The 26,402-nt window shown below is 40.5% G+C and overlaps 1 long non-coding RNA gene across 1 annotated transcript; it reads left to right on the top strand.

Moving 5' to 3' along the window:
* The first annotated feature begins 23,305 nt into the window (after positions 1 to 23,305).
* Positions 23,306 to 25,260, top strand: LOC134299765 (uncharacterized). The gene is made up of 2 exons (XR_010007018.1): positions 23,306 to 24,264; positions 24,950 to 25,260. It is a non-coding gene; the product is annotated as an uncharacterized LOC134299765 (long non-coding RNA).
* Positions 25,261 to 26,402: the final 1,142 nt, after the last annotated feature.

The raw sequence follows: 26,402 nt of genomic DNA, 5'->3' as shown, positions 1-26,402 counted from the left end.
GAAATAATATGATTGCTCATGACGTAGAGTGCCAACTTGATCTTTTTCAAACTGAAGGAAGTTGACTAAGTTGCAAGTTTGTGGAAGGGGAAAACTAGAAGAGGACCAGACTCATGTAACTTAAATATACAAGTTGAATGAAAAGTAATGCCTCCACCTTCGTTACCTTGGTTTGGATGGGAATATTTTAATAAATTAAATGCAGAAAAAATCCTTAGAATGTGCTCTTTAATAACCACTATTCACTTTTCCACATAATCACCAGACAATTTGATGCATTTCTGCCAACAATTAACAAGTTTTCTGAAGCCATCACAGAAGAAGTCGACACTCTGTTTCCACAACCGGCGTCTCACAGGACCCATCGTGCACAGATCTTCCGATAGACAAGCAAAGCAATCATGTGACCCACACATTCTTGTGAAATGCCAATTATGCTTGAAATTTCTCTCTGAGTGATACGACGATCGTCCTGAATCAATCTGTCAACCTTTTGCTTGTGAAACTCAGTGGTTGCTGTCACAGGACGTCCAACTCTTTATTTGTCATGCAGGTCAGATGTTCCCACCTCAACATCTTAAAACTTACTCGCCCAATGATGCACAGGACTCACATTAACTCAATCACCATAAACAGCTTGCATTCTCTGATGAATCTCCTTTGGGGTGACACCTTCTGCTATCAAGAATTCAATGACTGCATGTTGCTTAAGTCGCATTGACCAACCGTCTGCGCAGGGTTCCATACTTCGCACTTTAACAACACAACCATTCAATGCTAAGGCTTCCCTCCAAATGGAACCATAGAGGAGAGTCTGCTGAACAAGCCAGGACCTGCCGCAAACCAGCATTGCCATCTGTTGAGGAGTTACGAAGGTGGAGGCATTACTTTTCATTCAACCCTCGTAGGACACTGCCTTACTCTCTTTTCAGTCACCAGAGCCTGGAAAATGAATTGGTAACAGTAATTTGTGATTCCAGTTTCAATAATTGGCTGATGCCTGATGATATGTTTCTATTGTGGATATATATACTCAGTTCCAGAGGAACACATATCTGCAAAGTCCTTTCCCCCAGCCATGCTGGCCAAAAAGGCTCTTATTCTCTGATGTAAATTTTCCAGGAAAAACATAGTCTCTCATTCGAAAGACACAAACCATTGTGTCTTCTCCAGTGCTTAAATTTTCCAATTTTCAAATTAACTGAAATCTAGACCTGATGGACTATTCCACCACGTGGGTTGGGGTTTCTTTTAGTGGCTTTGCTCAAGCCTTTTTCTAACCATAGCTTGTAGAAGAGACCACATTCTCCAGAAGCCCCCAGTCCTCATGGTGGATGGAGTGTTTTGGAAGTACCATGAAGCACAGCCCAAATAAGGATTATTTCCAATCCTAAGTCCTTATCCTGCAGCAGGTATGACTTTCCTCTGAGAGAACCAAGACCAGGCAAACAGTGCAAAACAGTTATGGAAAAACACTCCCCATTTACCATTCCCCACTAATGGAGTGAAGCACCTGCAAGCAATTACACAAATCAGGCATAATATAAATCTCCTTTGCATGATTAGCACATCTGATCAGCATAATGCACAAATAATGTACACTGGAACTGGAATTTTGCTTTCCAGAGCCAGATCCTGACAAGATGGATCACAGTGACAGGTGAAGGGCTTGAAACAAACCAAGTTGTTGTTGTATATGTCATGAATTTATCTTGGCAAGATTTATTCAGAGGAGATTTGCCTTTGCCTTCCTCTGAGGTGAAGAGATTGTGACTTGCCCATGATCATCTAATGGATTTCCATGGCCAAGCAGTGATTTGAAGGCTGGAATCCAAGTCTGGTATCCAAATCCCTACACTATGCTGACTACTCTTTATACTGCTTTATACTGTTCTTTATATAAGCTGTGATAAGGTCATGAGTCATTCTGGCAGGACAGAGCTTTAAAAGTGACCTTCATAGAGCCACAACTCCTCAAATTCCCACAGTTTTTTTTTTTCATGTCAGGAGCGATTTGAGAAACCGCAAGTTGTTTCTGGTGTGAGAGGATTGGCCGTCTGCAAGGACGTTGCCCAGGGGACGCCTGGATGTTTTGCTGTTTTTACCATCCTTGTGGGAGGCTTCTCTCATGTGCTGCATGGAGCTGGAGCTGATAGAGGGAGCTCATCCAGGCTCTCCTAGGATTGGATTCAAACCAGCAACCTTCAGGTCAGCAACCCAACCTTCAAGTCATCAGTCATGTCAGTACAAGAGTTTAACCCACTGTGCCACTGGGGGCTCTGACAGTGACCACCTAGCTTCAGGCATCTGAAAACTGTTGTTCACAGTCAAACCATTCTGGCTCTTCTTACCCTGAAGATCTATGTAATAATAGGAATGTGAAGAATTCTCACCAAAGCACATGTTTCTGATGAAACAGACTCAACATGCTGCTAATGGTCAAAATCCTGCACTGGCTAGCAATAATGTCCAAAGGAAGAACTCCACTTGGCTCCCTGTTCACAAAACAGAGGATTCACAGTTTTGTTGTGAGAGCCTTTAAATGGCCATTCTGTGACTGGTAGAGAGTCAGGGAGGATTGGAGAACCATCTCACTGTGTGCCCCATAGCCACAGGCCACAGACAGACTGATAACATCTTCCACTGAGATTTGCCAAGGTCTCATTGACAACCATTGGCATACATCTGGCTATGAGATACAGCCAAATGCATCTCCAACTTCTGGTGTTCTCCACTAACTATGCAATGTCCAATATACAAGCTGACTTTTGCAGCAAAACCATGTTTCCAAAGCAGATTTTGTTTATTGCAGGAGTTGGAAGGGAACATCAACCTCTGCAATAACAATAAAAGTCATATTGAGATTCAAGTTAGAATTATGTCGGCGTATGTCACAAAAGAGAGCCAACATGTTGTAATGGTTCAAGCATTGGACTATGAGTTTGAAGAGTTCAAATCCCCACTCAGACATGGAACCCCATTGACTGATCTTGGGAATGTCCCATCTTTTCAGCCTCAGAGGAACGTAAGAGGAAACTCACTCTGGGATGGATTCACCTTTGTGTTGTTATAAGTCAGAAATGATTTGAAGGGACACATTGTCACTAACATGATACCAGCCAACACTTGTTGAAAAATAGTTGGGTCCCATGGATTTCTGCCTCCAGGGCAAAAAGAAGTCAGAAACATCTTATCCTTATTGAAACTTAATGTTTGCAAAATATCTCTGCGCGAGCTGTTACTCAGTGAAGCAAAGAACACATGCAGCAAAGAAAGATAGATGCAAAAAGCCCATCCAATGTGTCTAATGTCTGTGAAGGGGATCAACTCTGATAGTCTTACACAACTCACAGAATTGAGCAGTATATGTAAATCCCATACTCACAAATGTGAGAACAGTTGTAGATAACTAGCTGAAAATATCTCACAGTCTCACAAGACATGGAGAAAAACAAGATGTGGTTTCTCGTTCTCAGGCCTGAGAACAAAGATTTATGTCCCTGTGCTATATGTTGTCTCTTTTCTTTCCAATCTTTCCACTGTGAAGGATGATGAAAACTTTGGTTTAACCTTCTTCCCTCACCTTCTAAAACGAGGCCCTTCTGAGAACTGTATCAACATTTCTTCATCTTCATCCTGTTGCCCTTAACTTGCCCTTTTCTGCCTTTGTCATCTTCCTTGCAGTGTCTCCATTTAGACTGCAAACTCTTTGGGGCAGAGAATTTTTTCATGCTATGCTTTCTACAGTAGTCATATCATAGTGAACATCATGGTGTGTGTAATATCAGGACTCACCACCATAAATGGTGGCAAACCTTGGTGGAAGAAAAGCTGCCCATATATAAAGCAGATACTCCACCTTCACTAACAAATAAGAAATGGGGATTTCAGTGATGGGATAAATTACATTTACTTCTGTATTTATAATTTAGTAAACCATTGCTAAAGACTTTTCCTAGCACTGGCTATTAGGCAGAGATCTGACCACTTCATCTATCCAATTCAACATAAAACCCCTACAACAATATCTGTCTGCACGTCTACAGTCTGACACTAGCTGATATCTAGGGAGACCAATCTTCTTCAGTACAAACATACAGTCCAAAGTCTAAAGAAGCAGACATAAAGCAGGCAAAGCACAAGAGTGGTCCCTCCTGTTGGGTGCCTTCAAGTCATTTCCAACTTATGGTGACTTTCAAGAGAACATACCATGGGGTTTTATGGGGGGACTAAGAGTGTATGATTCACCCAAGTTTTCATTGACCAAGCAACATATTGTATCCTGGTCTCCAGAATCACAGTCCAACATTGAAACCATTGAATCACATTGGTTCCTGACTAGAAATCAACATGAAAATTGTGCCTTTAAGTGCTCAGTGTATCTGCAACCTACTGCATCTTTCTGCCTCTGATATTTAATACAGCTCTATGTCCCAGTCTCTAGAGAAGCAGAAAACAAGCTTGCTCTTTTCCAAGCCAGACATGACCAGCTCCCTAAACCACTCCTCATAGGCCTTGGTTTCCAGACCATGTTGTAGGTCACACCAGGAAACAACTTGAACCTGGACTTGCCTTGTTTGCTTCCTGTCCTATTTTTTAAAAAAACGGCTTTGGGATGGCAACTCTGGGATGACTTTGAGTCTCCTGCGGGAGAGATAAAGTGAGGTATAATAATAATAATAATAATACAGTAGAGTCTCACTTATCCAAGCCTCGCTTATCCAAGCTTCTGGATTATCCAAGCCATTTTTGTAGTCAATGTTTTCAATATATCGTGATATTTTGGTGCTAAATTCGTAAATACAGTAATTACAACATAACATTACTGCGTATTGAACTACTTTTTCTGTCAAATTTGTTGTATAACATGATGTTTTGGTGCTTAATTTGTAAAATCATAACCTAATTTGATGTTTAATAGGCTTTTCCTTAATCTCTCCTTATTATCCAAGATATTTGCTTATCCAAGCTTCTGCTGGCCCGTTTAGCTTGGATAAGTGGAACTCTACTGTAATAATAATAATAATAATAATAATAATAATAATAATAATAATAATAATCACGCAAAGATACTGTGGGACTTCTGAATCCAGAATGACAAAGTTCTGGAACACAAGACACCAGACATCACAGTTGTGGAAAAGAAAAAGGTTTGGATCATTGATGTTGCCATCCCAGGTGACAGTCGCATTGACGAAAAGCAACAGGAAAAACTCAGCCGCTATCAGGACCTCAAAATTTAACTTCAAAGACTCTGCCAGAAATCAATGCAGGTGGTCCCGGTGGTGATGGGCACACTGGGTGCCGTGCCAAAAGATCTCACCGGCATTTGGAAACAATAGACATTGACAAAATTACGATCTGCCAACTGCAAAAGGCCACCCTGCTGGGAAAGGCCACCCTGCGCATCATCCGAAAATACATCACACAGTCCTAGACACTTGGGAAGTGTTCGACTTGTGATTTTGTGATATGAAATCCAGCATATCTATCTTGTTTGCTGTGTCATAATAAAATAATAATAACAACAACAATATAATAATAACTCTGTTGTGCCCAGTTAGGTGGCAGCATCCATTTTCTAGGTCCTGTGTGTCTGCATAGAAGTGCATTCTTTATCACATTGCGGTTACATGGTTCCACATCCCACACGTTCCTTTTTCTGAGTGCTTGGAAGTTGAACTTTGTTCTCACTGATGGGCCCCATTAGAGTTTATAAGGAGGCTAAGAGAAAGGAAGCCATTTTGAGCATGTATTGATCTTGGCAAGATCATTCGTCCAGGGAGATTTCAACATGAGAGTGAATTCGTGCTGCTGTTAAAAACTATATAAGCCCATTCCAAGTGAATGGTTCGCTTGAGAGGTGACTTGCCTTTACCCTTTACCTCCAAACCATTGTGTCCAAAACCATGAGAAAATTCTTCTTCCCAAGAGAAGACTTCATTAGAGTTGTTTCTATTCTATGTATTTCCTCAGTAGTATTTTGATAGGAGAGGAATCAAATATTGGTGGAGAATTCCCACAACACATCAAAATAAGCTGATGGGAAAAGACTACATATAAGAAGGATAAAGAAGGATATGGCTGGATAACCTTAACACCATGTTTCTATTCTATAAAATCCTGGGATTTTTAGTATGATGGTCAAGTTATTCGATGCTTAAACCACAGGTCTTTCACATATAAGGCAAACAAAAAATACATGAAAAACTTATTATTAAATACAATATAAAATACACCAATTTTAAGAACCCTATAGTATGATGTGATTCTTAAAATTCTTTGCTTAAGTCCCATCTCCTGAACTACCATACTAGAATTTCCTAGCAAAGACTTCTAAAGACCTTTCCAAACTACACATCTCAGAATTTTGTAGTGTGGATCCATGGTTATGAAAGTGGCATCAAACTGCTATACGGATAAAGTTTTTTTTTTTTTCAGTCTCAGATCAAAATATTAAACACCCAAATTAGTCTTTTTTCTAAAACAATTACAGAAAATGATGACTGAAATTGTCAAACACCATAGTTACTAAAATCATTACAGTACAGGGAACAAAAAAATTCCTGAATGTACGAAGTGGCATCTATTTATCGAATACTGGGTGAAGGGGGATATTGGCATGGAAATTAATGTTTTTCATATTGGACTATCTCATATGCTATCAAGATAATGGCATGTAACATTTCATGCTTTTTATTGTTTACTCTACTTGGAAAATAATTTCGTGGATGTAAATGTTCACTTACTGCATTCTCACATTCAAGACGGAATGAATTTAAAGATTTTCTCCCTTCTGGGCAAGATTATGAAACTGTAAGTGTGCATGATATTTTTCTATGACTTTTCACATTTGAGACCAGTGGTGGCTTATGATTCCTTTGTCACTGGGTTTGCATAGCTATGAGCATCTTCCCTCAAGTGTAGGTAAATGAAACTATGGATATAGGTTCCATAGTTAAGGGAACTTTACTATATTTCCAAGTCCGGTGTGTTGGTTTTAACAATAAGAGAAACCGATTGTGCCTTTGAAATGGGGGTGTGTTGACCCCCATTTCAAAGGCATGCCGTCATTATTCGTATCTGGAATGTTTTCGTACTGGCCATTATGAAACCAAAGTCCAATACAGAGCTCTCTGTAAATGTTTTCTCTTAAATATTGGAAAATATTAAACCAATATTTCATATCTGAAAAGTCTTGAAAGGGAAAAAATATCTATTAAATATCTATAAAAGAGTCTCTCCACATTGAAAATTGACAACTGATGAATCAAATGTTTACTCTTCTGTATTATTATGTCAGGGAACAAAGGCCAACTTGTCAGGTGGAATAAATCAACAGTGTTAATCTTAACTGGAATATATAGGACTACAATGGGAACTGATGGAGGGAAGCAAATGGGCCGATCCATAAAATGTACTTTATCAGAGCCCAAGTATATAAATGCAACCTAGAAGTGGGGAAAGGGAAAATAAGCTACACATGTAGCAGACTGAATAGATTAGACTTTTTTTCTCAGAAAAGGAATTGAAAATAACTGTCTGTAACATAATGACTTAATAGAAATCTATTTAGTGTGACCAAACTTGGAGTATTATGTACAGTTCTTGAGTTAGAAAAGGTGTAAAAGAAGGGGTAATCACAACAATCATGAGGAAGGAATCTCACTTATGTGGAAATGATTCAATGATTGATTTCTTTGGAAAAAGGCAAGTAAAAAGGAATGAGAAGTTATAGACATCTAACAAAGTAAGCATTGAATATAGAGAAAGTGGATGTAAGAATTTGCTATTTCCTCCAGGTCATTAAACCATGGAATTCAGATTCACAGTATAGAATCCTAGAGTTGGAAGAGACTACAAGGACCATCCAGTCCAACCCATTCTTCCATGTAAGAAGACACAATCAAAGCACTCCCAACAGTTGCTCACCTAGCCTGTGGCCTCCAACTTGGTTGACTTTAAAAAGAGGATGAAACAAATGCCATGGGCCATCTAGTCCAATCCATTGCCATGCAGGATTACACAATTAAAACTCTTTTAAAAGATGCCCATCCAATCACTCTTTAAAGATCTCCAAAGAACTTGGGGAGAAGTCTATTTGACTGTTTAAAGCTCTTCTAGTCGAGACTTTGTTTCTGATGGATAGATGAAATTTCTCCCTCTCTTTTAAAATTACAATCAATTAGTTGCTGTTCTAATAATAATAATCATCATCATCATCTTTATTTATATCCCACCACCATCTCCCCGAAGAGACTCGGGGCGGCTTACAAAGGCACTCCAGGGTGCATACATAACATACAGTAGGTAAAAACGGTACATACCGTATATACTCGAGCATAAGCCGACCCAAATATAAGCCGAGGTACCTAATTTTACCACAAAAAAACTGGGCAAACATTGACTCCAGTATAAGCCGAGGGTGGTAAATTTCAGAAATAAGAATAGATTACATTAATTGAGGCATCAGTAGGTTAAATGTTTTTGAATATTTACATAAAGCTCAAATTTAAGATAAGACTGTTCAACTCTGATCCAATCACTATTCTCATCTTCTTCAATGTCAATGTGCTTATGTATCCTTTTAATAATAATAAAAATAATACACGTAATAATACTAATAATAATAATAATAATATTGAAAAATAATACAAGTAATAATAAATAGAGTAAAATAATAAATGCAATAATAATAATATCAGAGTGAAATAATAAATGTATTATTATTAATAATAATAAAAATAGAGTAAAATAAATGTAATAGTAGGAACAATAATATAAAAAAATGTAATAATACCAATAATAGAGAAAAATAATAAATGTACCATATATTCTTGAGTATCAGCTGACCCAAATATAAGCCAACCAGGATCCTCACCCGAGTATAAGTCGAGGAGGGCTTTTTCAGTCTTAAAAAAAGGGCTGAAAAACTAGGCTTATACTCGAGTATATACAGTAAGTATAAAACAAGTCACATAAAATTATAACAACAACCCCTGCCAACACATATAGCATAAAATCAAAATAATACAATTTTAAAAACAACAGTAGATAAAACTAGCTATTATTATTATTATTATTATTATTATTATTATTATTATTATTATTATTATTATTTCAAAGCTTCCTGTTGGGCAGTGATGGCACAATCGTTAGCATAGATGAAACTCTCTATCCCTTCTGGCAGTGGCTGATCATTTGTGTAAATGTTAAACATTGATGGAGCATGCACGCTCCCCTGAGGCAGGCCGTTCTTCTGTTTTCACCATCTGTTTCTGTGGCCCTGGAATTCAACAAAAAGCTCCTGTTTTGTAGCAGGTTGAACAAACAGAAACTCTTTGAAGCTTATCTGTGCATAAAACATTCACAGCATGCCAGCCATGCATTTTATATATGCCTTTTATTGAATGTATTTTATGATGATCATATATTTTAGCTGCATTGTGCCCCACCTCAAGCCATGAAGAGAAGCAAGTAACAAACAAAATTATTACTATTATTGAGGTTGTTGTATGCTTTCCGGGCTGTATGGCCATTTTCCAGAAGCATTCTCTCCTGACGTTTTACCCACATCTATGGCAGGCCTCCTCAGAGGTTGTGAGGTATAATAATTACTATCATTATTATATCATTATCATTATGATGATGTGAGAGCCTATGTTGAAGTTGCATAAAGGAAATCGCCACATGCAAATTTATGCACTGAATGTGTCACACAATCTTTGTGTTGAACCACAATGTTGCACAATGGAATTTATGTCTGCATGCACATGCATATTCATGACTGAATGCAAGAAATGGGGCTACAAAGTGGATGATATGCTACCATGATATGCTAGTGTGGAGAAGAGCAAACCACAGACCACCTATTACAATGCAGCCTGAGCCCTGCCACATACACAAAGGAGGACCCTCTTATATCAACCCCAGAGTCACTCCAAGTGGCCAGCTACTGGTCAAAGGACATTTGGTATAATGCCAAGTTTTTAATACTGTGTTTTTAAATACATTACAACTGTACCCTTGGTTCACTTCTGACATGATAAATAAATTTATTATTATTTGAAACACACCAAGATGAGTCCAGAGCAGACACTCTGCTGGCTGTTGTTTTGGATCACATGTCGGACACTTCCCAAGTGTCTAGGACTGTCTGATGTATTGGCAAATAATGCGTGCAGATCCCAGTAAGGTGGCCTTCTGCAGCTGGCAGGTGGGGATTTTGTCTGCGCCAATTGTTTTTAAGTGCAGGCCAAGGTCTATAGGCACTGCGCCCAGTGTGCCGATCACCACTGGGACCACCTTGACTGGCTTGTGCCAGAGTCTTTGCAGTTCGATCTTTAAATCCTCATATCATGCCAGCTTTTCCAGTTATTTCTCCTCAATCCTGCTGTCCCCTGGGATTGCAACATCGGCAATACATACTTTTTATTTTAACACGATCGTGAGGTGAGGAATACTGTGCTCCAAAACTCTGTCTGTCTGAATTCGGAAGTCCCAGTGTAGCTTGACATGTTCATTCTCTGTAACTTTTTCCGGCTTGTGATCCCATCAGTTCTTTTTACCCATCTCACTTTGCAGCTTGAGGCAGGATAGAAAACAAACTTTCTCTATCTTCCATCAGTTCTTTAAAGATGCTATCATGCCACCTCTTAATCTTCTCTTCTTGAAGCCAAGCATACCATCTAAGCCATTCCTCTTAATTTCCAGACCTTTGGCCATCTTGGTTGCCCTTCTCCTTCTTGTTAATAGCCTTCTTAAACTTTGGTGCCCAGAACAAAACACAATATTCTGGGAGAGGTCTTACCTGACATTTATGAAATACTTGAGTTAATATAGCTGTAGTCACCTCTACTGTTCCAACTTCTTTGCCCTTTACAGGAAAAAGAAAACCTCTTCTCAGAATGGCAGTGAAAATAATACCCTCTAAGTGATAAAATACTACATGAGAAGCTACCAGAGAAAATTTATGATTCCTTTGACTTTGTATGGCGTTAGTTTATGGAACTTTAGGGAGAGAGAAGAGAGTTCATATACAATGTTGTCAGTAAAAATAATACCCGAGAAGAGGATTTGAGAACTCTCAATTGACTCTTGGGAGGCTGGATGTGTAGTTTCCATCAATGTCTAATTATTGACCAAAAAGACAGATGCAAGGTGGGTGGTTAAGGATAACTGTACTTAAGAAGGAGTCTGTAGAGGACCAGAGGGCAACATATTCAGAAATCCCTCTTAGAATACAATATAAAAAATGTGACAGTGATGTATTAATACCTCTTCATCATTTTTACAATTGTACAAATCTGTGCATGAGCCGAATCCAGATCTAATTCACCTCTGTGTGATTGAACTCTTCTGTCTTGCATTGTTTTCTAATTAAACTGTCCTTTGGCTGGCATTTTCCTTGTTAATAAGCACGGCTGCACAGCTGAAAATCTGAGCCACGTATTTCTGTCAAAATAAGCTGGGGAGAAAGATTTTCTGATCAATGAAGCTGAAATGAAGTTTGTACATTTTTTTAAAAAAATACTCTAATTATTTTCCTTTATTTATTGCTTCTTCTTACAGAAAAAAACATAATAATAATAATAATAATAATAATAATAATAATAATAAAAAACAAGTACCATCTCCCAGCAGCAAAGAACTGGTGGGATCACAAACCTGCAAAAGTATTGGAAAATGAGCACACAAAGATACTGTGGGACTTCCGAATCCAGACTGACAAAGTTCTGGAACACAACAGACCAGACATCACAGTTGTGGAAAAGAAACAGGTTTGGATCATTGACGTTGCCATCCCAGGTGACAGTCGCATTGACGAAAAACAACAGGAAAAACTCAGCCACTATCAGGACCTCAAGATTGAACTTCAAAGACTCTGGCAGAAACCAGTGCAAGTGGTCCCAGTGGTGATGGGCACATTGGGTGCCGTGCCAAAAGATCTCAGCCGGCATTTGGAAACAATAGACATTGACAAAATTATGATCTGCCAACTGCAAAAGGCCACCCTACTGGGATCTGCACGCATCATCCGAAAATACATCACACAGTCCTAGACACTTGATATGAAATCCAGCATATCTATCTTGTTTGCTGTGTCATAATAAAATAATAATAATAATAATAATCAACTTTCTTTATAACCCACCTCCCTCTCCCTGAGGGGACTCGGAGAGGTTCACATGGGGCTGAGCCCAAGAATCAACAGATAAAAACAGAACACAAATTAAAACAATAAAATAAACATTCATAAAATACATCAGCTGGTGTTATTATTTCTCTCCACCAACCAGGCTAGTCAGAGAACCCGTGTGTAGTGGTTTGAGCATTGGACTAGGAGACAGGCTTCCAATCCCGGCTCAGCCATTGAAACCCACTGGATGATTTTGGGTAAATCATATCTTCTCAGCCACAGAGGAAGACAATGGGGAAAATTAGAATGAATTTGTCATGAAAACCCAGGGATGGGTACACCTTAAGCTTGCCATAGGTCAGAAACAATGTGAAGGCACACAACAACACTTACTTACTTACTTAGGCGATCCCTCGTAGGCCGAGGATGATGGTCCTCCAGTTATAGGGTCTTGGGGGTGTGTCCGCAGGTGACTGAAGAGACCTATTCTTGATCTGCATGTTCTCCCTCAATGAGGACATCGGTTTTCAGGTGGAAGGCGATCTCGGTCAGGGTTGGCTTGACGCTCCTTCCTCTTGGCACGTTTCTCCTTTAAGCCCTCCATTCGTGCCTCTTCGAACTCCGCAGCACTGCTGGTCACAACTGACCTCCAATTAGAGCGCTCAACAACAACAACAACAACAACAACAACAGGCTAATTGGCTGCACAGCTTGGCTGGCATCCTATTGTGAGCTTAAATCATGAACCAACTTACAGATGTGCAGTTTAGAATTATGGCAATGCACATATACCCAGAAAGCAAGCATTGTTGTAGCTGTGGCACTGGTATTACTGCACAATTGGATTGAGCAGTGTGGCTTTTGCACAGTGGTCATAATGTGCAACAATATGCCAGTCTGTAAAACAGCCTGGTAAACTCACAATTCACTAATCTAGGCTAGATTCATTCAAGTGAGACAAATGAGATTTTCTGTGGCTGAGAGATTGTGACTTGTCCAAAGTAACCCAGTTTATTTTCATGACTGAGTGGAGATTTGAACTATTTTCCAAAATCATCATCCAACATACAAACCACTATTCCATGCTGGCTGTATAATAAAAACAATTGCAGGGTTTTCACTAATCCAGTGTGTGGATATAGCAATACAATATCAATACAATTCAGTCCATTGTCTGCATTTAACAATGCAATATCAATCAATACAATTTAACTTTTAACATCAGGTGTGTGTGTACATTCCCCATCCTCAATTCCAGTTTGAATCTACCCAAGGAACCTGATGGTTTTTATTCCAAAGTTGGTGCAATCTTTTTTTAAAAGGATAGATATAATTTGTTGTATATAATTAGTACTAACGCACTTCTTTGTTTAAAGACAATTGCTCTATTATTGCCCGTGAAACATCAAAACCAAAGTGTTAGCTCTGCATCAGAAATATAGATCAGAAGAGTTTAGGATTTTTTCCCCATATGCATCCTGAAAATAGTAATGTGATATGTGAGTGTTATGAATCAAAGGTTTAATTAGTGCCAAAATATTCTTTCATTTCAGTGCTAGACAGACAGAAACAAAGAGAGAAAGAAATTTCAAAGCATGGAACAGCCCTTCAAACAAATTTGTTCTGGATCCCAGAAGAATCCATTTAATCCACTTAAAGCCAGATATTTATTTGAACGACAAACAAAACAGAAAGGGTAAAGTGTCAGAGTAAATCAGAAATGTTGAAGGGCTATTGCAACCTTCTGTAACCAGAAAAATGTTTTAGCACAAATTAAAAGATCAATGCAAGCAAATAATAATAAGCACTCCTTTGAAAGGTTGTAATGTAAACATGTCAAGCAGTTTAGTGAGGAGTTCACTATCTATCTGTCAGGCTTTAAACATAGATACATGTCTTGGATCAGGCAGGCACATTCCAAGAGAAGTAGTGACATGTCAATTTTATTTTTTAAAAAGATTCCTTCCAGCGACACTCATAGAATCATAGAATCATAGAATCATAGAATAGTAGAGTTGGAAGAGACCTCATGGGCCATCCAGTCCAACCCCCTGCTAAGAAGCAGGAAATCGCATTCAAAGCACCCCCGACAGATGGCCATCCAGCCTCTGCTTAAAAGCCTCCAAGGAAGGAGCCTCCACCACGGCCCCGGGGAGAGAGTTCCACTGTCGAACAGCTCTCACAGTGAGGAAGTTCTTCCTGATGTTCAGGTGGAATCTCCTTTCCTGTAGTTTGAAGCCATTCTTCCGCGTCCTAGTCTGCAGGGCAACAGAAAACAAGCTTGCTCCCTCCTCCCTATGACTTCCCTTCACGTATTTGTACATGGCTATCATGTCTCCTCTCAGCCTTCTCTTCTGCAGGCTAAACATGCCAAGCTCTTTAAGCCGCTCCTCATAGGGCTTGTTCTCCAGACCTTTGATCATTTTAGTCGCCCTCCTCTGGACGCTTTCCAGCTTGTCAACATCTCCCTTCAACTGTGGTGCCCAGAATTGGACACAGTATTCCAGGTGTGGTCTGACCAAGGCAGAATAGAGGGGGAGCAGGACTGTTGTGTTGTTTGGGCCTCTGCCCCATGTAAGCCACCCTGAGTCCCCACGGGGAGATGGTGGCGGGGTATAAATAAAGTATTATTATTATTATTATTATTATTATTATTATTATTCCCTGGATCTAGACGCTATACCCCTATTGATGCAGGCCAGAATCCCGTTGGCTTTTTTAGCTGCTGCATCACATTGTTGGCTCATGTTCAACTTGTTGTCCACGAGGACTCCAAGGTCTTTTTCGCACACACTGCTGTCAAGCCAGGCGTCCCCCATTCTGTATCTTTGATTTCCATTTTTTCTGCCGAAGTGAAGTATCTTGCATTTGTCCCTGTTGAACTTCATTTTGTTAGTTTTGGCCCATCTCTCTAGTCTGTCAAGATCATTTTGAATTCTGCTCCTGTCTTCTGGAGTGTTGGCTCTCCCTCCCAGTTTTGTGTCGTCTGCAAACTGGATGATCGCGCCTTCTAACCCTTCGTCTAAGTCGTTAATAAAGATGTTGAACAGAACCGGGCCCAGGACGGAGCCCTGTTTTTGACTTGTTTTTGGTAAATCCGTGTTGACTATTAGCAATGACCGCATTTGTTTCTAAGTGTTTTCTTGTTCCATTTTACCTGCTTCCTAATTTCAACTTGCACTAATTTTTCTTATCTGGATTTTCCTGCATTAGTCTAATTTAAACAGGGAGAAAGTTTGACACTTAGGCAAAAAAATGAAATGCAGAGATATAAAATGGTTTGTTGTTGTTGTTGTTGTTGTTGTATCAGAAGCGAATTGAGACAAGTTGCTTCTGGTGTGAGAGAATCGGCCATCTTCAAAGACATTGCCCAGGCGATGCCCGGATGTGTTACCAATCTTCTCTCATGTCCCTGCATGGGAAGCTAAGGCTGACAGATGGGAGCTCACCCCATCTCGCAGATTTGAACCGGCAACCTTCAGATCAGCAGTTCAGCCGACACAAGGGTTTAACCATTGCGCCACCACAGCTCTATAGAATTGGTGAGATCTGTCTTGAAAGAAGTCCATGTGAAAGGGCTCTAGGAGTCTTAGGATGTTGTGACTCAGCTGGAACCTCAGATGGACTCTGATGAGGATGATGGGATTCAGGTTAAAAATCAGGTTCAAAATGTCCCTGTTGTAGAAGATGAGGAACAAAGAGTGCAAGTTCATTTTCCCACAGCAAGGAATGGTGTTGATGATACTGAAACTAGCCAGGTCCAAATGGAGGACAGTTCCTTAGATCAAGCTGACCGTTTGGAATTCAGGGTTCGGAGGAGTGTGAGAATTGCAAACAAGAGGGAGGTTAGGGGCCAGAGAAACGCTTTCATGCTTTGCAAAGGGTATTAAAGCAATGTGTTTGGAGACAAACCTTTGTTAAAGCAACTTTCGTTCAACCAAGAAGTAAACTCTCGTTTTCCTGGATTACCTTGCAGCTTTTGTGTTCATGGAACTTTGTCATGCTGTAATGGGACTTTGTTTATTCTTTGTAATTTCTTGGATTATTCTCTAAGGCTTTATTTTGCAATGATCTTTTGGAATTTTACTTTTGCTTTTAATGAACTTTTTATCTTCTATTTTCTAATAAACTAAAAAGACTTCAACCTGTGTGCGGTTTGGTGTATACAGCAAGGTGAAGCTAACCTGAGGTGCGACATAGGAGACCACAAGCTAAACATGAGGCAAGAGTGTGATGCGGCAGCTAAAAAAGCCAATGCTATTCTAGGCTGCATCAATAGGAGTCTAGTGTCGAGATAAAGGGAAATCATAGTCCCACTCCATTCTGTTTTGGTCAGACCTCCTCACAGGGAATAACTGTGTTCAATTCTGGGCTCCACAATTCAAGAAAGACATGGATGAGCCGAACATGTCCAGAGAAGGGTGATCACAATGGTCAAAAGTTTGGAAACCAAGCCTTATGAAAAATAGCCGAGGGAGATGAGAGTGTTTAGCCTGAATAAAAGAAAGTTGAGAGGGGACACGTTGACCATGTTTAAATATTTGATTATATGTCAAATTGAAAATGGAGCCTGCTGATTTTCTGCTTCTCCAACAACTAAGACACAGAACAATGATTTGGATTCAGGGAAAAGAGATTCCACCTAAACATTAAGAAGACCATAAGAATAAGAGTTCTTCAATAGTGCAATATGCTGCCTTGGAGTGTAGTAGAGTCTCTTCTTTGAAACTGAGAATGGATGGCCATCTGTCAGGTGTGCTTTAGTCGTGTCTTTCTGTATGGCAGAATGGTTTTGGGCTGGATGGTCCTTATGTCCTCTTCCAACTCTACGGTTCTATTATTCTATTTTCAGGCATTTCTGCCTTGGAATAGGAGGCTGTAAGTCATGCTTTCCCATTTCTTAGGCCAAACGGATGAGCAGCTGGGAACGTGCTGATGGAAGTCTAGAAGCAAAACCATATCTTATAAAGAGCCTGCTGTGGGTAATTTTTCATCCTGCAAATGTTGGATGTAAGAGGCAGTTCCATCTGACTCAAGGATCTGGATTCCCATAATTGCTATATTGTGCTTCTCAGATATTCATACAATCTGGCATCCTGTTGATAGGCATGCATTGCTCTACACGAGCTGTTGGACAATTTTGTTCAAGGCAGAATGTATCCAGTTCAAGCCTGCAAAATAGATATGTGTGTGGTACCATTGCACATGATTGTGCATTGTATATTGATTCACATATTTCACATCCATGAGTTTTAAAATGTACTGCACATTTCATTGCATGGTTCTCTAACAAAGGAGCATCATACACTTGCCATGAAATTCTGTGAGTGTAAAATCATACTGTCTCAGTGTAGTAGGTTCTTCACCTGATTTCCCTCCGATTTCTGGTATATTGTGCCTTCATCTCTTGTATATTATGCCTTTATTTGCAGTAACTTGAATAAATATCTAAATTAATTACAGTACTAGTTTCCAGCCTTCTGTGGCTAAACCTTACACCCCATTAGGGTAAATATAATCTTATTTTCATGCAGTTCTTCCACCAGACCATGCAAGAAAGCTATTGCATGAATTACAAAAAAAATATTTCTCCATTCCAGAAAGGAAAGAGGATGAAATCCTGTCTCCTGCATCATGGTGTGGAGAATGTAGGGCCGAAACCCAAGCTTGTGTTGATAAATTGGGCAACATGCAATTATTCATTACATCCATATCATCCACATCAAATATTAATATTGGTGAATTACTTCAATAAACAAGCGTGGAGCGGGGGGGGGGCATGTATCTTCTACATGATTAGCTGACAGAGATATTTGCAAAATGCCTCTTCCTAATGAAAAGTCACAAGAATCATTCATTACAAATGCTGTAATTCAAATGAGAGCCTAATTACAGCCCCATACAGATTATTTCTTCATAAACCCAGATGTCAGAACAGGGCCTTTGGGGAGATTATTTTATTTTATGTTCCAGCTACTTATCGGATATTAGCGGGGACGTTGTCATCCATTTTAGATAATACATCCTCTGGCCATGGTGAGCTCCAAGATATTGCATGCTGCTGTTGCTGCTGGAAGTAGTTAAAATTATGGATCAGTTCAGTTCTGCGTGAAATATTGCTTAATTCTGGAAAAGAGTATGAAAGCTGGTGGAAACATGGAATGAAACACATTCCATTCCCCAGGACTGCAACTGGTTTCCAATAGAAGGTAATTCCAGGAGCTAGCTGGTTTCCAGGATAACATACTTCTAATTCAGTCTGCTTTATGGTTTAAGAAGGACATTGAGAAGCTCGACCATGTCAAAAAATGGGCACTTATGATCATAAAAGATTTGGAAACCAAGTCCTATAAGTAACTTGGGAACTTTTAGCCTCTGGAAGAGAAGATTGAGAGGTGACATGATTGCACTTTGCAAATATCTGGATATAGGCCTGAATACCCTAAAGACACCAGATTTGATTCTGGAAGGTTGCTGTATGTTTTCCAGGCTGTATGCCCATGTTCCAGAAGAATTATCTCCTGACATTTTGCCCACATCTATGGCAGGCATCCTCAGAGGTTGTGAGGCATGGAGAAACAAGCAAGGAAGGTTTATATATCTGTAGAAGTTCTTGGGTGGGGGAAAAGAACTCTTATCTGTTGGAGGCCAGTGGGAATGTTGTAATTAATCACCTTTGTTAGCATTAAATGGCCTTCCCAGGCTCACATCCTGGCCTGGGGAAATCATTTGTTCAGAGTCATTAGCTGCCCCTTATTGAAAAAACTCCAAAATCAGAACAGTAAATAAGGAGCAACACTCTAAAAACAGAAGAATTCCAGACATGAATCAATCAGGGGCAGCTAACGACTCTGAACAAAGGATTCCCCCAGTCCAGGATGTGAGGCTGGGAAGGCCATTTAATGCTAATGAAAGTGATTAATTACAACATTCACACTGACCTCCAACAGACAAGAGTTCTTCCCCCCACCCAGGAACTTCCACAGATATATAAACCTTCCTTGCTTAGTTTTCTCCATATCTCACAACCTCTGAGGATGCCTGCCATAGATGTGGGCGAAACGTCAGGAGAGAATGCTTCTGGAACATGGCCATACAGCCCGGAAAACATACAACAACGCTGTGATCCCGGCCATGAAAGCCTTCAACAACACATTGATTCTGGAAGCTATGCAGGGTCAGCTCAGGTTAGTACTTGGGAGACCACCAGTGAATCTAGGTGATGTAGGCTATATTTCAGAAGAAAGAACTGGCCTCTGGATATTCCTTCCATAAGAAAACTGTATAAAATTCATGGTGTCAACTGTCATAATAGTAGTGATCATAGTATGCAGTTGAGAATGTCAGTCAGTTACTGCTTAGGTTACAAGGGAACAGATCACAACGACTGTTTTCTTGTATTTGTAGCTCTGAAAACAGAACGAAGCCCAGTTGCGAGTTGTGTCAGCACCTAGCAAATTGGTATGAGATGGATCCATGGATGTGTCATGACTAAATTGAAGAAATATTTAAATCAACATCATTCTTGAAGTTGGAGCAATACTTTCCATTGTAACCTTATACTGTGTGAAACTGAAAGCACACAAATCCTTTACACCACTTAAAAGCAAGCATAAAGATTTCAAGTAAGTTTGTACTGAGGGAATCAGTCAGGTATAGTGGTTTCAGTGTTGAACTACAAGTCTGGCAACCAAGCTTCAAATCACTTCTTGGCTCATGTTGGTGTGGGGCTGTTCTCAGATGAACCGTGAACTGGTTCCCAAAGTGGACTTCTTCTTCCTGAATATGAAAAGCAACATCACTTTACAATGCAGGTTCACCCACCACCTGAACTCTGGGGGAGAAGACAAAAATGATTTATGTTCTTTCAGTTTCATGGTGTCTCTGAAAAATTTACATCTGCGCATTGATCCTGGTTTATCATCTCCCTTGTTTATCTCCCCACCCCTCTCTGTCTATATCCTGGCAAATTATTAGTTTTAGAAACTCATTCATGAAAAATAATGGTCCAGGGTGACTCAGTGTGTATGAATCATCTTGGTGCAAGAAGATGAAGTCTAGCTGCGTGTATTTCCAGCGCTGCAAATCCCCGGAGAGTCTGCAATCAAGGGAGAGCTCTGTCGGATTGTGGAACTGTCTCCATTTGCAAGTTATCAGTCTTCACAACAGATTTTATTGAATGTATTACTCTTCTAAACTAAATCTAGAAACCACTTTGAGCTATGATTTTCAGTTGAACAGAGAAGGCTTCCTAAGAGGACATGGACAGGTCCATATGTGCCAAGTATTCCTTAGGGATATAATAGCATGAGAGACAGAGGTCAACCATGTCAAGAAGTTCCATTGAAAACGTACTACATTTGAACATGATATGGAGCTGCTTTATATCATCATAGAAAGATTGTTAAGCATTGTATACCTTCACTAATAGCAGCACTATTCAATAGCATAAACGTGTTGGTCTGTAACTCCTCTGAAACTGAGAGAAATTAACTTGGAGCATTTGTAGACTTGGTCCACTTCATCAGCTCCATGTTTTACGCACAATGACTGGCATCCTGTTGTGATGGTACTTCATCATAAACTCATTTACAATTACACAAAATTGAATTGAGTGTGTTGATATTTTTAAGAGTGGAGCAGAAACATAACAATCATCATCATCATCATCATCATCATCATCATCATCATCATCATCATTTAATTACTTATTAATCGCCCTCCATCCACGATGCTCTAGGCGATTTACAAGATAAAATTGTAAAGGATAAAAATACATATATACAAATATTGATTAAAAATATTAAAATAGATTAAAAGCTCTAGTAAAGAGCCATGTCTTGAGTGCTAGGGTAAAAGGCCCTAACTCACGCATGGCTCTCATATAGGGCGGCAAGGCATTCCATAAGGCAGGGGCAGAAACAGAAAAAGCTCTGCGCCTGGTCCTCTCCAAGTGCACTTCTCTAGGACCCGGTACATAGAGTAAGTCTCGTTGGGATGGTTGTTGTGACCTCCGATGATGGGAGAAGGAGAGACGGTCCCTAAGATACGATGGGCCCTGGCCGTAAAGAGTTTTAAAAGTCAGGACTAGCATTTTATATAGACCACGGTAATCAGTTGGAAGCCAATGCAGATGCTGCAGCACTGGTGTTATGTGGCATTTCATGGGTGTTCTTGTGAGTAGCCTGGCTGCCGCATTCTGAACAATACGGAGCTTTCGGGTCGTGGACATCGGAAGCCCAACATACAGGGTGTTGCAATAGTCCAGCCTAGATGTGACCGTGCCATTGGAGCCATTGTGCAAGGGGAGCCAGGTGCATTGATGTTGTACAATGGTCCCAACTTGTCCTGTTGTGCAATGGCAGCCCTCTCTGTGAAATAGGACATTTTGCATAGTGCCCCAATGCGTACCATCACCATTCAATAGCATGTTAGCTTACCGTTTCTGCAACATAACTCCAGCATTGTCTCTGATGCAGGATCCCTAGCTCACGGTTTTTAAAACTAAGGCTCGGGACCCCAAATACGGTTGCCGTAATTATATGTTCGGGTTGCCTTTCCTGCTTTCTCTCGCCACTCTCATGCATGAATGCCTCTCTGCTTTCCCTTCTTTTGTAGATGTGCATGTGTCTCTATGCCTTCCCTTCTCTTCCTAGCAAATATGCAAAAGGGATCATGAGCCTAATAAACTTGGAGTCTTGGAACTAGCATGGCCTGATCATGCATGGAAATTCTACTGCATTCATTAACCATTAAGAAATGGCCACTTTGATCATCCCACCCATGCCTAGAATCCTACTGGTTGCTCCCAACTAGAAGTTAGACCCTGGTGGAAATTTACATTTAAACCAAAACCTTTTTCTGCAAAAAGTCTGGCCTGTACCGGACCTTTCTTTCTTTTGGGTTTGGAGGAGAAGGTATTATTCAAAATTCCAAGAAATCTACAAAGAATGGGGCCAATGGTTGCTGTGTCTGTGGCAGCATGATTACTGTAGCTCATAAATGTTATTTTTCCATGCACCAGGCTGTATCATCCTGGCCCGGATATATTAGAGAACAGACAGTGAATTGGAGACATTGGATCACATCCATGTTACGAAAACATATCGCTTATAGCAAATGCCCATAGACTGCTTAGAAGTATTTTGACCTCCCTGGGAGGATCAGCTGCAATAAATCTGTTGAGAAAGCACAGCCAAAAATGACACTTTTGTCTTTTAAGCTTGGGAGGCTCAGTACCAAAACACATTAAGCTGAGGGCTTTTTCCTGACTGGTGTTCCTTTTTATGATTTTGCTTCTCCCCAAACCATTTAAAGAGGGAGGGACATTGCTAATAAAAGCAAAACATTGGGTGCTTCTTTTGCTCAAATTTTGGGAGACTGGGAAAATCCTGTGGTTTCTGAAGCCACTTTTCTAGGCAACATATGACTGCTGGTAATGCTTTGCTTACACCTAAGATATAGAGAGAGGGAGGGAGAGAGGGAGATGGAGATGATGGGGATTATAGTAGGCATGGGCAAACTCTGGCCCTCCCGGTATTTTGGACTTCAACTCCCACAATTCCTAACAGGCTGGAGGGCCTGGATTATAGGGATAGAGATAATAAGAATGGTGTGAACATATAAACATATGGATAGGCATCAGAATTGAGATGGAGATGATAGTGTTAGAGATTATAAATAGAGATAGACAAAAAGATAGACACAGGAACAGGGATAGAGATAAACATGCACATAGATATAGAGTTGGGCATAGGAACAGAGACATAGGCGAGATAGAAAAAGTTAGAGACATAGAAATATAAAGGCATATATAGCCAACCTTAAAAACTGTGGCATAGACACCAAGAACTGGGAAGTCCTGGCCCTTGAGTGTTCTAATTGGAGGTCAGCTGTTACCAACAGTGCTGCAGAATTTGAAGAGGCATGAATGGAGGGCTTAAGAGAGAAACGTACCAAGAGGAAGGTGTCAAGCCAACCGTGTCACCGCAAGAGAACATGTGGGTCAAGAATAGGTCTCCACAGCTACCTACGCATCCACCGCCAAGACACTACACCTGTAGGACCATCATCTTCAAACTATGAGGGATCGCCTAAGTAAGAGACATAGGTATCGATGTAGATATAGAGATGGAGAGACAGGCTATTCTGCATCAAAAAAAAAAAAAAGGTAAAGGTTTCCCCTGACGTTAAATCCAGTCATGTCTGACTCTGGGGGTTGGTGCTCATCTCCATTTCTAAGCCAAAGAGCTGGCATTGTCCATAGACACCTCCAAGATCATGTGGCTGGCATGACTGCATGGAGCGCTGTTACCTTCCCACTGGAGCGGTACCTATTGATCTACTCATATTGGCATGTTTTCGAACTGCTAGGTTGGCAGAAGCTGGAGCTAACAGCGGCCACTCATGCCGCTCCTGGGGTTTGAACCTGGGACCTTTCGGTCTGCAAGTTCAGCAGCTCAGTGCTTTAACACACTTTGCCACCGGGGCTTCATTCTGCATCAAAGGTGCAGCTAATTTATCATAGCTATGATCTTCTCCTAATCCAAACATTGAAACCTGCTTTTAAAACCAGTTGGTAATTCTGAACAATGGTGTGTTGCAGTACAGGTGAACAAGACACTGCAAGATGACACAATCCACTTCAATGGTGTCAAGAGAAGAAGCAGAAACCCCTGTGCGGTAGTCACAACTCTCTGTTGCATCATTTCTCATTGGTGGGAGGAAGCTGGTTGTGCCACCATGCAGCACCCTCCTGGCCAGCTTCCCAGAACTCCATTCAGAATGGCTGAGTGGCTTTTAAGATTGGTTTAGGGACACTTGCAATCATCACCATGGTACCCATGATTTTATATATGAATAGAAAATAGTTCCATTGTCTTAGGTCTAAGGAATGACATGGTAAATGACTCATAGGATGCCAACCATAGATTTACATTTCTCCTTTTCTTTTTTGTTGTCTCAATTTAGATTGCCTTGTCTATATATCAGAAAGCACAGAATGTGGGCAAACCTTCCTTCAATGTTATCAAACAGGAAAGGGGAGATAAATTCTGTCCAAAACTGATGAATATCATAGATTCCTGTTTGGAGCCCACACCTATCTTTGAGAAAGAGGCACTCTGGTATCCAAGAATATTTTATTTTAATATAAAATGGTCTTATATACCATTTTAATAAGGGTTTTTGGGGTATATTGCTTGGCTGCCTTTTCCATGCACAGTGGCGACATCTCTATCTTTTCCCCACCTCTAGCTTTCAACTGTCTTTCACAAGTCTGTGGTGATGAAGGGATTTATCTTGCTTTCTAAGCTAGTAGATGGTTGCTTTGACCCTGTTTGCATTGCTTTGCCACCGGCTTTCTTTTTCAAAGTCCATACGGTCAACAAGTTGTCATTTCCAAATACCAGGAGTAGAGAGAGAAGTTTTGTTTTTGTTTCCCTTTTACTTAGCTGCAAGCTGGGATTTCTCAAACTGAAATGCCTTTTTCTGAATCCTAAGATATAGAAAACTTTTCAAATATCAAACTTGTTATGGATGATTTCTGTCAAGGGGTTCATGTTTCCTCTGGTTCAGTGGTTCCCAACCTTTGGGCCTCCGCGTGGTTTGGACTTCAACTCCCAGAAATCCCAGCCAGTTTGCCAGCTGTTAGGAACTTTCTCATTTTGAAGTGTAAGAAATAATTTAGAATTATGTCAGTCCAGGACTGAGTTTTTGGTGGCACTATGCTGTATCTCTGGGCTTGCAGAAGGTTATATCTGATGCAATAGAGTCTCTTCCTTCATGCTACCTCTTCTCTGTCTTATTCAGATTCAAGCAACAGCAGTCTCACATTACTTTTATGAGGTTTCCAGTCTTCAGCTTGAGCTACATGAAAGTGATAGAAAACAGTGGGAAAACACTAACGTTTTTGGAAGGCAGGAAGGAAGCCTAGCCCAGCACACAGTTGCACAGAAGGTCACAAAACTCTTCCAGCCATCTGGACAAAACTCCCACACAAATGCATCAAGTCCACTAAAGACAAAAGGATCCTCCAATGGACATCAAAAATATAAAAGGAAAAGAAAACTCAGGAAATGAGGAAGAAAAAATCATGAATTAAAGAACACATCTGAAACCCACTCTGTTGCCACCTTGGCTCTTTTTGGTTCTTCTAGTCTTGATTTAGCCAACAGAGATATTCTTCTGGCAGATGTTGATGATAATGATGATGATCTCTATTTATATCCTACATTACCCCACCCCAAAATGAGACTCGAATTAGTTTATGAATTAGAGCAATTTGAGAATTAATGTCTGCATTCGTATTGATTTTTATGTATTTGATTATTCATGGATTTCACTGAATAATCAAATCCGCAAATTCTCTTTAAGAATCTCTAGGTTCTCCAGTGGAATTCTATGGCCAGCTTCCAGAAATAGAGCTGGAGCTGATAGAGGGAGCTCATCTGCACTCTCCCCGGGTTGGATTCGAACCAGCAACTTTCAGGTCAGCAACCCAACCTTCAAGTCATCTAACAGACAGATTAAAAGATTACAATTAATGAAAAAAAGAGAGAGGTGGGCCTGTATACTGGATCCTGGAAAATGTACAATGCTCATTCTGGATTATGAGAGCTGTAGTCTGTGCTCTCCATATTCCACCTTCACCACTAGAGTTGTGCGTGAAATTCGTTTCTACCATTTCTTTCTTTCGTGTCTTTGTTTCTTTGGGAGCACTGAATAGGAAGGCCCCTCCCGCTACATGAATCAGCTCAACACGAAAGCAAACGGGATCAGGTCCCGGCTCCTGGCCTGCTTTTTGCCATCACAGAGTAAAAGACACTCAGCTGCAGTCCCTGGAAGACGCAGGTGCTCCTGCACGCCACACACATACTCTCCTTGGAAAGAAAGTGGGTGTGTGGCGTGCAAGTAGGCCCAGAGCACCCACCCCTGCCAGAGCCTGCAGCCAAGCACCAAATAAGAGGTGCTCGGTTGCAGGCCCTGACAGGTGTGAGCACTCCTGCATGCCACACACACACTCCTTCAAAAGAGTGCATGTGTGGCATGCAGACAGGCCCATAGAGGCCATGCCTGCCAGGACCTGCATCCAGCCAAGCGTCACTTACTCTAGAGCAAAAACAGCAGGTAAGAAGAAGCCTCCTTAAAGTGCACACCGGGAAGGGAAGCCTGGGTAGGAAACCCCCACCCCCACCACCATAATGGGCTGATAGGAAACATCTTTTGGCACAGGAGAGTGAAAACAGGTATCTACCCTCTTGAT

The sequence above is a fragment of the Anolis carolinensis genome, chromosome 5 (genome assembly GCF_035594765.1).
Source record: "Anolis carolinensis isolate JA03-04 chromosome 5, rAnoCar3.1.pri, whole genome shotgun sequence".
NCBI classification, from domain to species: domain Eukaryota; kingdom Metazoa; phylum Chordata; class Lepidosauria; order Squamata; family Dactyloidae; genus Anolis; species Anolis carolinensis.
Note: the sequence above shows the minus strand (reverse complement) of the source record. Positions and strands in the feature narration are given on the sequence as shown.